The sequence below is a fragment of the Xiphophorus hellerii genome, chromosome 5 (assembly GCF_003331165.1).
Source record: "Xiphophorus hellerii strain 12219 chromosome 5, Xiphophorus_hellerii-4.1, whole genome shotgun sequence".
Classification (NCBI taxonomy): domain Eukaryota; kingdom Metazoa; phylum Chordata; class Actinopteri; order Cyprinodontiformes; family Poeciliidae; genus Xiphophorus; species Xiphophorus hellerii.
The window spans coordinates 24006650-24018435 of NC_045676.1; positions in this window are offsets into that span (position 1 = coordinate 24006650).

Sequence of the window (11786 nt, forward strand, 5' to 3'; positions counted from 1 at the left end):
TACTCCCAGATATTCGCTTGGCGTTTAAGCAAGTAGTAAAACTAAATGCAGCACCTCCACAGTGCACTACAAAGAATGTGCTTTGAACTCTGTAGCATTCACTTGTCACCGTATGTCGTCTTTGATCACGAAGAAACTACAGTGGTGGGAAAAAGTGTTTGCCCCTTCCTGATTTTTTCCTGTTTTTTTGCATCCACATTTCAGCGTTTCAGAACATCAAACCCATTTAAATATGAATGAAAGACAACATAAGTAAACCACAAAATGCTCTCACTGTGATTCTCTGGAGTCCCAAAGCTTTAGAAAAGACTTTGTAACAAGATCTCCATCACTTTCTTTCTCATTTGTTCCTGATTTTTTTGGATCTCTTTCCACTTTTTCACATAAGAGGCATGTGGGTTTGGATTTAGTTTCTTCCAGAAATAATAAGCATATTCATTTGAAAACAGAATTTTGTGCTTACTTGTGTTGTCTTTGTCTAATATTTAAATTGGTTTGATGTTCTGATACACCAAAATGTGAAAAACACGCAGAAGCAACAGGAAATTAGGAGGAGGGAATATAATTTTTCACACCACCGTGGCAGGGATTGTGTAACGCTCAGTGTGCTTTCCAGTTAGGTATCCTTTAGTCAATTTGCGCTCGATAACACTGACACATCTTCATCGGCTTGTGCCAACATGGGAGCAGGTTCACAGTCTTCCTGTAACTGTACTCCGCTAATGAAGTAGTTAACGTCACCCCAGCGAATTACTGAGTGTCCTCAGAAAGATGTCAAGAACTTAAGACATTAGTTTTGTAAGTGTAGTGTTGCTTTCCAAAAATAAATTTTCTGGGCAGGTTGCAGCTGTCGCTAAGGCTCTGAAGCTGGCCGAAAAAACAACAAAGGCCCAGAAAATGTTTTTATGTACAAGGTTTAATCTTTTTACATTTTATTTTTCACATTTTTCTGGTATCAAGTTAAATACCCGCTGACTATGAACTTGTCTGTTTTGTTGTTTGTTTTTTTTAATCAGCCACCCACCCTGTTTCCAGGCTTAAAACAAAACCAGCATACGAATTCCTCACGTTGTCACCTCCATCCCTGGCTGTCGGTGTCCAGTTAAGAACTCATCTAATTATAGTGGATCACTTTTGACATAGTAAGCCACACAATCTGCTGACAGCCTCTGTCTCAGCCCATTAGTCAAGCAACTCAAATGCTTCTAAATGCAGAGATTTTGATCTGACCATTGCCGTTGATTGGTAAACAAAAGTTTGCTCCCTGAAATTCACCTTAAAAAGGCATAAAACTTTTGAAAGTTTATAAGGTTTAGATAATTCTCCAATTTCTGGCATATGACTATTCAATTCTCTTCAAAGGTAACTAAGTCTGAGGTGTTGCGTTAGAGCCCCGGATGTACAGAGGATATATACTGTATATTCCCGAACGCAACCGACCCGGGATCGATTCCCGACCCGGGATCGATTCCCGACCCGGGATCGATTCCTGACCTTGAAACTGTTGCTGCATGTCTTTCTGCCGTTTCTCTCTATCTGGTAACTGTCAGAAAAGGTTAAAAAAAAATCGAAGAAGGAGGAGGAGGTAACTTAACAAAAATTATAAGAGCCATTCTTAGCAGATGTAGCCTATAGCTTTTTGGCTCATTAGGATGACACTTAGGTTTTATCTCCACTTAAAAATGTATGCATTTATGAACTTTAGACCTAAAAAATAAAAAGATGCTCCCAATAAAAGACTGTAAATGCAGCAAAATTCTCTTCTGTGGTTTATTTTGGGGAAGAAAAATATTTTAAAACCCATTCATCATTTCCCCTTACACTCTGCAATGCAATGCATAATATATAGAAGTTCAGGAAGTTATGGATACTTTTGCAAGCTACTATTAATATAAAGTAAAAAAAAAGCTTTACTGGGAAAAGAATCTGCTTTTTATTTCTTCTTTTACTAACAGGTGAATATCAATGGCTAGCTGCTGTTTTTGACAGGTAAAAATGCACTTAAAAGTAAATACAACAAAAGCAATAATAATAATAATAATAATAATAATTAAGCCGAAATGACATGCACCTTTCATGGATTCCTGCAGATTTCTCTTCGAACCCCCAGACAGACTCAGCGAAGTAAGTGTGTGAGTGACCCAGCAGCCATGCTTTCCTGATTTACAGTCGCAAAAAGTGGAAACATTTTCTTCCCCGGCGGGATCCAGGGGTGGCTGCGTGAACGTTTGTACCATTAATCTTGGTGGCAGTGGTGGCCAGTGGAGAGTGTGTTTAACCCGGGACAAGGCTTATAATTGGAAGCACACCTCCCTGCATTCATCTGCAGGAAGCAGCCCGGGCCTCCGTGTGTGAGCGGGAAGCTGCGGGCCGACAAAGAGAGGAAAGTGCATACATGGGGCAGGCATGCGATGTGATCACAGGGCGGTTTTTGAGGGCTGCGATCACCTCATTAGAATGTGCAGGTGGATGGAGGGCAGGATGGAGAGACAAGGCAATGAGGCAAGCTGAGCAAATAGTCACTTATTTGCTATGTTTCAATCAGACATTGATAAACCATGAGTGTGCACAACGGACCCACCGCTTAAGGATGACTCATCAGTGAAACAATGAGCTGTAAACATTCCAGCGCGTATATATTTTTTGTTCTAGGAAAATCTGTGCTCATGCGTGTCTGCTGCAACAATTTAGGAGGCCGAAAGGCCATAAAATGCGCCCTCCACATCACAATTTTCTTTACAAAAGTTAATCTTCGTCTTACATTCCTGCATCTGCTGCTGCTGAATTGAAGTTCACGGTGACCGTGGAAGTTATTTTTCAGGAGAATCCGAATCTGCACTGCTGCATGTTTGTGTTTTGTGCCCTCTGACATCCCCGATCCCCTGTCCGCTACGAGCCGCTTTGTCTCCGAGCAAATCAGAAACACATGGAGTTGAGATGAACCTGGAGACTAACTAGAACCTCTAGGAAATCCTGCTTCGGCAGAAGTGAGACCGGTGAAAATTTGGTGGAAACAACAGAACGAAAACCGACCGAGATAAACAGAAAATAGATCAAACCTAAATTCAAAACTAATGAAACTAACAGAGTTTGGACAGTCGTGTAGTTCTGAAAGAATGCTAATTACACTTTCCATACTTCAAAATCCATCAATATCAAGACATGCCACACCTTTCTTTTTTCTTGTATATTGTATATTATGAAATATATGTAATATTTAACCCCCCGCCCCCACACACACACAAATGTAATTAAAAATTTATATTCTAAAATGTTTTTGACTGTAAGATCATGGAACGTAAACATAATTTCCAATAGACAGACAGGAGTTTTGTATGTCTATCCTAGCTTGGAAAACTGCTATTGGAGAAGCATAATGCTGTCTTGTACTTTTGTAAAATGGGTATAAAAACCAAAAAACCAAAAAAAAGATTGATGAGTTCACCCTTTGTTTTCTCCTGTAACAGTAAAACAGGCGTGTTGTGGAGGGTAATGCAGGGCGAGGCAGGGGGATTCTTACAATGGACAATGGGAAATGTGCATCACAACATCCATTGTGTTCTCAAGTGAAACGTCTCCCAGTTTAATCCATGGAGTCAAAATATTTCCACCTCTGAATCTGACCCAGGATCGCATGTTTTCTTGAACAGAGTAGCATTCCTTCACCCGGGAATCCACAACAAAAACCTTCTATTTCTGTGTCTTGACATTAACCCAGCTTTGAGGAACGACCCAAGATCTGATGATTTTGGAGAAGAATAAAAAAAAGAAAAGAATGTACACTAGACCAGAACATCAACTGTTTGAATTTAGTTTTTCCAAGTGTCACTGCACAGAATAAACCCGCATATTTAGAAGAAGAAACTAACACGCTGTCATCCACATGGTGAAACACGGTAGGGGCAGCATTATGCTTTGGGAATTCTTCAGCAGGAATGGGGAGGCTGGTCAAAGTTAATGAGAAAATAAATTAAGCTCAATCCTGGGAAAAAAATATATTTAAAAAAAACATGAGAACACTTGAGATCCCAGTGGCGAGACAAAACCTCCAGACTCACAGCCAGAGTCACAATGGATCGGGTTTACATCAAAGCACATTCATGTGTGTGTGCGTGTGTGTGTATGCATGGGGGCATATAGGGGTGTAGGGGTGTGTGTGTGTGTGTGGCCCAGTCAAAGATCTGACCAAGTGAGAATTTGTGGCAACACTTTTAAAAAATGCTGTTTACAGAGCGCTTTTATCCAATCTGGCTAAGTTTGAGCTACTTAGCAAAAGGAGGATGGGTATAAATGTCCACCTCTAGATGAGCAAATATGGCAACGGGGGGTGGGGGCTGGGGGAGGACATAAATACACTCCACACTTTTGAAAACCATGTATAATAATGCACTATGTCATTCTATCACATTAAATCATGATAAAACACATTGAACATTGTAGATGTAACACCATAAAGTCAATAAAAGTGGAGAGACTATGTTTGCAAGGCACTGTGCAATAGAGGATCTACGATAAACAAAGCCGTGCACCAGGAAAGTCAATGGTTAATGTCTACAATGTTAACTATTTGTGCAGCTTTCGTACAATTTAGCTCCATTAAATAAGTTCACACACTGCAAAAACACAAAATCTTACCAAGTATTTTTGATACAGCTCCTAAACCAAAAATGACAAAACTAACTTTGAAGTAACTTTTCAACAAGACTTAGGAACTTGGCTTTAAGTCAATATTTCCTCTATATTGATTTTTAAAAGTACTAGTTCCACTGGTAGACTAGTTTACTTATAACATGGGAAAAAGTCTTATTGTAAGTGAATAAGTGAACCAGTAGATTATTAAGGAATTATTAACTTAAAACAGGTTCCTAGTATCTTGCTGAAAAGTTACTTCTAAGTTAGTTTTGTCTTATTTCAAGTGTACTCAGTGATTTGCAGTTGAAACTGGACCAAAAATACTTGGTAAGATTTTATGTTTTGCAGTGTAGGTACTTTCCCTCCTTCGGTTGAGTCTTTGTCATACGTTTCCCTCCCCTAAAACAACATGTCAAATCCAGCATGGAGGACCTGTTCTCACACACTCGGCCGCCGTGTGCATTTTGGGTTCTTTGAAAGCGCTGCCTCTCCCAGCGGGGGGTTCCTGCTTAAACGAGGAAAGCGTCTCAAACTTGGCCTCAGAGACCAATACAGGATAAATCAAGGAAGCCTGCTTTGCTCCCAACATTGCATGAGACCCACCCACCCGTCAGCGTTCCCAGTGGCAGTCCCAATCTAGCATTACATTCGAAAACAGCCTGGATCCTCATCAGGAGAAGGTGTCAGGTGGGCATTGGGGGCGACCGATTGGCTGATTAACAAGTGTTTGCTTTGGCTGCACCCGTCAGACTGACGGTCTCCACTTTGGACCAGCGGGGGGATTTCCTCAAAGTTAATCGCATCAATAATGAACAATACCACATTTCTGCCTGAGGGAAGCAGGTAGCAGGAGGGTGTGATGGTGGGATGAGGTGGAGCGGTAGGTGCCAGCTGGGTGCTGACTGATATGATCTGGTCAGTTATTGCAGCGCTGCCACTCATGGCTTTAATTGCTTACCTTGAATAGAGCACAATGTGCATGAGAGGAAGTCCGTGTTTAGATGTCTATCAGCGTTTGGCAGGTTTATAGCGTAATTGTGCCCTTATCAGCACTTCTATTGTGGAAACTTCTGTTTATGAGATGCTGTTAACAGTATGGACCTCATGTATGGCAAGAATAGCTGTTGTATGCGTTGAATGACCTTCCTTTTTATGCAGGAATATACTAGGAAAAGGTCAAGCAATATGTCAGACCAGAAGGCAGGCAGCCACTCAAATATTTTCCAAAAGGATATCTAAGTCTTTATTTACTCCTCATTCTATGCCTTTACTGTTTAATCTTAGGTGAACATTCCAGTTTTATTAATTTAATCAGATACATTTGAACTGTATTAATTGATGAGCTACTTAGTTTTACGTATCAAAAATCAGAGTCTCGTTAAGATGGTTTGTTTTTATAATGTCTCCAGTAAACACTCCTCTGTCAAAAGGTAATATAGTTCTAGTCTGGAGGCTTAAACCTCGCATAGGAATAGGTCTAATAATAATTTTATTATCAAAAATATAAAAGAATATACACTCATCTATTGAAAATTGGGTGATTATATTGGCTGTAGTCACCTAACAATGCATATTAAATGTATTTATAATTCACATTAATATATTTCTGTTTAAGGTTAAGCAAGGAAACAAGACTCACACCACTTGAATTAATGACTTAATTACATGGGTGAAGTATGGTTTCTATGCACAATAGAGTTTTGTCCTCCCTTTAGGAAAGTTTGGGAAGCAAAGAGGTAATGATGCCAGAAAACAGCTCAAATATTGGAAAGGAAGACAGTACCTCAATGAACCAGCTGGAGCTGTAACCGGCTCCCAGGTACCGTCTGCCGCGGTAGATCACTTTAAAGCTCAAATGTTGTTTATCTCCTTTGAACTGAGGTGAAATCAATCAAAACAGATGTTGCTCGCCTCATTGTTCACAGCTACATCAGGGGACTCCTACCCAACACACACGGATGCCAACTCCTTATTGACCGCACATAAATAAAAGGAATAGAAGAACTGTTAAAGTCACAACTGATGGATTGGTTTTATCTGATGCTTGTGCCGCCCTTTTCTAATGCTGCCCTGGGAAACCACCCATATCACCAACTGAACTGAGGTTGTTTAACCCAAACACTTTGTCATATCAAAAGGCAATCAATACTTAATCATCTATCAGAATATCTTTTCTAAATAACTAGTCAAGGTTTGCTAAGTTTTTTTTAGCAAAAACATTTAGCAGAAGAAAAACACCTTTACTTAAAAGACCATTGAGTTGGATATGTATTGAAAACCATCTAAGCTGCATCATGACAGCCTCATAGTTGCATCTGGATAATCTTAGGAGCACAGTACGTGGAATAGAAATATGCTACTTAATTATAAAGCCACATATTCTGTTCATAGGTAACTTAAATCTACGTTTTTTTTGTATGTTTCTTAAAACCACAATTTACCAACAGTTAAATTGGCGTAACTTTAACTGTTGCTGAGTAATTGTGCCAAAAATTAAGTGTTTTTTTTCCCCCCAATCTGGACCCCATTATCCAATCTTTTTAAATAAATAATAAGGGGGAAACGTTTGGGAAGCCATTGGGTGAGTATGTTTTCCTCTGGAAGTTCAAAAAGGCAATTACAATCACTCCTCTCAGGATGAAAGCTATTGTGTTTTCTGCCAAGTTCAGATGCTTACAACTGTGTGCCACATTAAAGACTATGCTAGAAAAATCCCTGATTTGCCCAGAGTGCCTAAACGAAACCAGGTTTTTGTGAAGAAATGTTGCTCTCTGTGGCGCATTGACACCTTTCCAAAGCTGAATAACAACCAAGATAAATATTTTAGGTTTCAATACGTTTCAATAAGATTTGATGTGACAGCAGCCATAAAACAAAGGGATTCTTCTAGAAAACCTCTGCTGAACTCTTGAGAAGATGCTGGAGAAGGACTCAGAGAAGGGTGGAGGTTCATCTTTCAACACTGCAGCGCGCCAAAGTTTGGTTTCAGTTAACAGCGGAGAGTTTTCACACTTTAAGAAAACCGCAGAAGCACAACATTTACAAAAGAAAACAAACAAAACTGCTGGTGAGATGTAAGAACAAGAACTACAAGCTCTCCATGTATAGCTTGGTTATAAGTACAACGTACTCACCTATACACATAAATGTAACTAGACAAAAATACACAAAAGGAGAGGAATGTAAAAACAACAGGACGCAATCATTAAAAAGACATTGAATGGAATTTAATGTACATTAATATACAATTTTAAAATAATAAATACAAACATCAGTGCATGCATCCAGAGCTACAGACTCAACCTGACTGAACTTGGAAGAATCCACAGAGGAAAAATGGGTGAAGAAACAGCAATAGTGACACAGAAGAAGAACTAAGGAAGTGATTTCTTCCAACTAAGGTAAGTATAAGTGTGAATATTTATGAAAGACTGGATTAGCAAGCTTTTCAATTATGAGACACATTTATACATCTTTGAGGTAAAAAACATATTCAAACTATTAAATGATAAGTCTGTATTGTAACAAATTGTGCATACAGTGGCGCAGTATACTTGCCTTTGTTTTCTAGATTGTGCTTTTGCAAGGCAATGAAGTTGATCTAACTTATGGCTTGAATTGTGAAATCTGCCTGCGCTGCTTTACGCATTTTTCACTGTTTTTCCAACATCCTCTGAGAGAAAGTTAAATCTCAACATGGAGTTATTTTTCTCCCCAAACTCCATACTGCCAATGACTTCTCTGATGACATTCTGCAGCTGACGGGTGAAAGAATCCCCTCAGACATAACTTAATGCCGAGTGTATTTTAGAACTGCTAAGCTACTCCCACCACAACCAAAGAACTGAGCTGTCTACGTGAATGTGAATCATAAATAGATTAAATATGCATTGTTAGGTGACTACAGCCAATATAACCACCCAATTGTCAATAGATGAGTGTATATTCTTTTGTACTTTTGGTAATAAAAATTATTATCAGGCAAGAGTTCAGTCTGATATGATCTATTAATGTCATCGTCTCTATCTGACCCGCTGCCCTTAACGAATGACAATACTAAGATTATACAGAGATTCCAAAGAAGTGATTAATGTTTGCTTTTAATAGTCTGATGAAAATCTAGAGCTGTTATAAAAAGACTTTCTACAGATCATTAATTATTAGTGTTTTTATATGATCAGATTATAAGGTGCACAAAGCACATCCATCTTTTGTAGCTCTTTCAGAGGAATGTGGTTTTTAGTAGGTTGTGATACCTTTGTTGCTAAAAAGATTCACACTTGTGAACTTTTCTTTTTAATTCTGCACCTTTATACAAACTTCATTCAGCAGATGTTGGACCTCGTTATTGGCTTTCGTGACTCGTAGCTTCAGTAAATACAGCAAATTTGTTATATAAGCAACTTAAGCGACTGGGTTTAAACATTGGTTTTGATGACTAAAAGGTTTTCTTTTGTCCAAGTCAATATTAACTCAGCTGATTGGAGCAATCTGATGTGTTTTTGAGGAATTCAGATAAGATCTTGGGAGTTTCAGGTCAGACCCATTTGTTTGACACAGACAACACCCAGCTTTAAGTAGCATCTGGTACCAGTCGTTTATTTTTCTACAACAGCCTTTCTCTGGTGGGATTTTGTTTTTTGTGTTATACTGAAGACTGAAAAGACAAGCTCAAGGTAGCTTGTTGCTATGCAGTGGAAAGAATGAAAAGTAGGTTTAATGATTTTTAATTATTTTTCTACAAATAAATATCTAATCATTACGTTATAGATGAGCTTTCATTGCAGTTAAAGTTGTAAAAGGTTTTGATGTATGTCTCTAATAAAGTGTATTACAGTCCTTCTGCAAAAAACTGTCTCAGGGTGTGAAGTGAACTAAACACCAGTCCTGTTTAGTCCACTTTAAACAAACTCTTGTTTGTTTGCCTAGAAAGTTTGGTTCGTTTGTGGAGGTGTGAATGTGCAATCAAACTCTGATGCGGACCAAAAAAAACGAACTCTGGACCGTCTAAAAACCCAGGTCTCAATTCAGCTAAGTGAACTCTGTCGCTGCTTGAATGCATCTGTGAACGCCAAGCATACCGGGGACCGTTCCAAAAGCAGGAAGCAGACTGCAGCACAAAGCATTCTGGGTAAATACAACCAAAACAAATGCAAGAGTCTAGGGAGAAATGGCTCGTGGTCTTTTACCAGAGACAAAAGAGAAATCCTAAAATCTGATGCCACTCCATTTTTGTTTCCATCTTGTGAAGAAGGAAGTTGAGCTCATGTCTTGTTCAGAGGTTTTTGTGTCATTTCCTTCAGTGGTTCTTGGTGCAGCGCCACCACAGGCGAGGAGGAGGAACAGGTTTTTCAAACACCTCAGGTCATTTGACACAGTGAAAGCAAACCATAGCAGCTGAAAATGTAACAGTACAATTTAATTTCCCTTCAGGAGCATCAATGACAGTAGGGAAACTAGTCCAAGTACATTTTTTAAAAGAACCTTTCTGTCATTTCAATGGAGTATTGATTCACAATCGCAAGTCTTGTATCTTCCCATCATCAGCACTGGTCTACAGCCATTATTTAAGCATATTTGTTGCTACAGAAATATTTACAGTACTGGTTGGAAGGGTTAGGACATCAGGTATTTAAGACCTTATTTAGAAGTGTTATGTTGCCGAATGTTAGATGAAGATACCATCTTTGTATCCTAAAAATATCCCTGCCATACTCTGTACGACAGACTGGCGCTTGGAGCGTCTCCCACTGGGACTCCTGACTAAGAACAGCACACAGTCAACAAGCGTGTTGCCTTTTTGTCATACCAGGGCATATTGGAAAAGGACAGCAAGTGAGCCAGAGACAGTTCCTCCTCCAGATTCTCAGGCCTCGGCAGGTCTGTCTCAGAGGCAGGTTCCTGTGTTTGTGCCTGTTCCTGTCTCCCGCTGTCACACCGAGGCGCGTCGCCATTGTTTCCGCGCGAGCGCCGGAGGTCAGGGCTTCTCTCTCTCTCTCTCGCTGGGGCTGTTTCTCTGCCGACCACACGGCCCAGCCAAGGGAGGGGAGCCTGGAGAAAGCAGAAGGCAAAGCTCCAAACAAAGCCTGCCGACTCCTAAACTCGAGAATGGAGTGTTGAGGTGTTGATTCTGGTAGTGCATGTAATGCACTCAGCTCCCTCACACATGCACACGTCCACCTTTTGTTGTACTGGAAGGGGATTCCAGGTCTTCTTGTAAACATTGTGCAGGTAAACAGACTCCCTGTCTGGCACATGGAGATTAGAGACAGGTCATTTTGCTCCTTTCTTTTTTCTTCTGAACGTTTTGCTTTGTTTTTCATACATTGAACCTTGGGTATGAGCAGAAATAGGTACTTGGATGTTAAATTCTTTGCCCCAAAACAGAGGCAAACAAGAGAACCTGTAGCTTCTTTGGCAAAACATCTCATTTACTGAAGACACACACTTTTATATTTCTGTGTCTCCACATAAATGGTTGGGACCAGATGGGTCATTATTTCTCAAACATGCAATAAGCAATTGGGACTCAATGAAACTCAATTACTCTAAATGCATTTTTAATATTTACATAAAGAATACATAAAAATAGGCAGAATAAAGGGTTTCCTAACCAAACAGGGCACCGAAACGTAGGCCAGCCTCTGGGGCCTTTAAGGTGCCACGTCAAAAACAAGATGAATGCTTTTGGGTAAAATTCAGCTCAGATTTCTGATTAAGCACAGATTTCCGTATTCACTGCATCTTGGCAGATTTGTTGGATTAAGAACGTCAAATTTATATGTATTGCAGAAATTGGGGGCAATTTACACATGAAATTACCATGATATTTGCTCTGGCGTATAAGTCTGAAACATTCCTCGCCTTCCCAAAATAAACTGTTCCTGTGTGGCAGCCGATAGGTCATGTCTTACTGTTTTTAAAGTAATTATCCTCATAACTGTGTTAATTGTGCATTAAGAGCTCAAGGTTGTTAAGCGTACTTTGCTCCATAGCTTCATTACAGAAGTAGCACTGAAACCTCTTGGTGAGAGAATACGTCAAACCTTTTATTTCAAACATTTGTTTGTCCAGCAACTTTCCACCGTACACATTTTGTTAAGGTTTAGCTCTCTGGCACCTTGTTAGACTCACATCTGGGAGTAACCGCAGAT